This window comes from Athene cunicularia (assembly GCF_003259725.1).
Source record: "Athene cunicularia isolate RWA chromosome 1 unlocalized genomic scaffold, athCun1 chr1_part1, whole genome shotgun sequence".
Taxonomy (NCBI): Eukaryota; Metazoa; Chordata; class Aves; order Strigiformes; family Strigidae; genus Athene; species Athene cunicularia.
The window spans coordinates 67,447,679-67,449,555 of record NW_020799091.1 but is presented as its reverse complement, the minus strand read 5'-3'; positions in this window follow the sequence as shown (position 1 = coordinate 67,449,555).

The window sequence follows — 1,877 nt, the reverse complement described above, 5'->3', positions numbered from 1 at the left end:
TAATAACAATCTACAAAGATAGTGGCAACCTGGCTTAATAACAGTCAATATTTAAAGAAATTTTAAATTTTTTCCATATCAATACAAGATTAAAAGAAATTTTTTCATAGCCAGCATGGTATGTTGTAACTTCTACAACACATCCTGTATGTACAAAATTACAAAACCACATAAACCAAAACATAAATAACTGCCTCACGGAAGAGTGAAAACTATGATAACAGCAGTTCTCTTTTCCCCTCTAAATACAATCATTCTGAAAATATATATTTAAAGAGTTAAAGTCTAATATATATTAAAGGAATATTATCTGTTTAACAAGAAAAGTACTTTGTACTATTATTTTGAATGTAAAGTGGCCTGTAATTTCAATCACCCAAAAATACTTTTAACTTATGCAAAGCGAGTATATTTGCAAAGTCTACAGTATTTTAACTTTCAATCACAACAGGGAAGAAGTTATGGTAGATCTAAACCTACCTAAAAACTGCTTTTGTGTATAACTAATGAAATGTAGCGAAAAGACAGAAACACGAAAAAAAAGAAAAAAAGCAAAGCATAAACAAATCCTGAACAGTGTATGGATCTCCTACTCATTCCTTTTGATATTTTCTGTTAAGATAACTACATTGACCCAGTAGTTCTTTCACTACTACTATCTGGCAAGCCTTCAGTGTTCTGTATCACAGCAGAACCTTACAGAATATCTGCTGGAGCAAGATCACCTTTTACCAGTCACTGAGATGCACTAGACTAGACATTCATTGTATGTCCAAAGCCTGAATAACTGTAACAATGGGTATCACTAAGTAAATTCTCACAGTCTGTCATTATAAGAATCTTTTGATGGTTGAAATTGAGATTTACAAGGTTAGAATCATTATTAAATACATTAGCATGAGCAAAGAGATCACACAACTTAAGAAGATTTTTAATAAATCAATCTTAAGTGTCATCTGCAAACCTGAAGTGAGGTTCAATGACCTCATCCAGGTCACTGATAAAGACATTAAAAACGACAAGTCTCGGAATATACCCTGTCAGTACTGGACTTGTCATAGGCATGCAGGTAGAGCAAGACCCATTAACTGCTATCCTCTTATGGGTAGTTATTTCTCATTTCACCTATAATTTCTTATGTTAAATAGTAAGTATGTTGTATTTGCTTCATTAGAGGAAGCTTGCAATACAGGCAACTGCTCATTATTACAATATTTCACCACACTTTACACCCTCTAAATGGACACTCACTTTTTGGCTGATTTCAGCATGTACTCCAGCTTTCTGTCAGCAAGGTACTACTACAGGGTTGGAGAGCCACAGTGTTTAAAAGTGAGCTAAAACATAAAGCTTGTTCCAACACATCTTTTCCTGGAATATTTGCTCCAGGACACAAACCAACCAGATTATTTCTATTTCCCAGCCTAAAGGTAGGTAAGAGAATATATCTACATTTTTCTGTGCAAATTTGTACTAATTTTGTATTAATTTTCCAAGTTATCCCTTTTTATTTTAAATTAAATTACTTTTTCCCAAGGGTCATGAATCACTACAGAATAAAACCTTCCATAAAGTACAGAAGAAACTCTATGTTCTTTCAGTGAGGGGCTTTTCTCTAGAAAAAACATGGATTTTTGTTTGTTTGTTTGTTTGTTTACACCGACCACTGGTATTTGAAAGAAACAAGGACCAGCTCTCTAATAAGAATAAGGCAAAACTTTGTTTTAAGGATGCTGCGCTATTCCACCGCGCCCACGAGATAAAATTTATCCCTTTGTATCAAACTGCAGGACTGCTTGCACGGATAAAACAATACGGTCGCGACAAGCCACTATCGCCACAAACATTCCAACTTCAGAAAAGCAGCTGGAGTGATG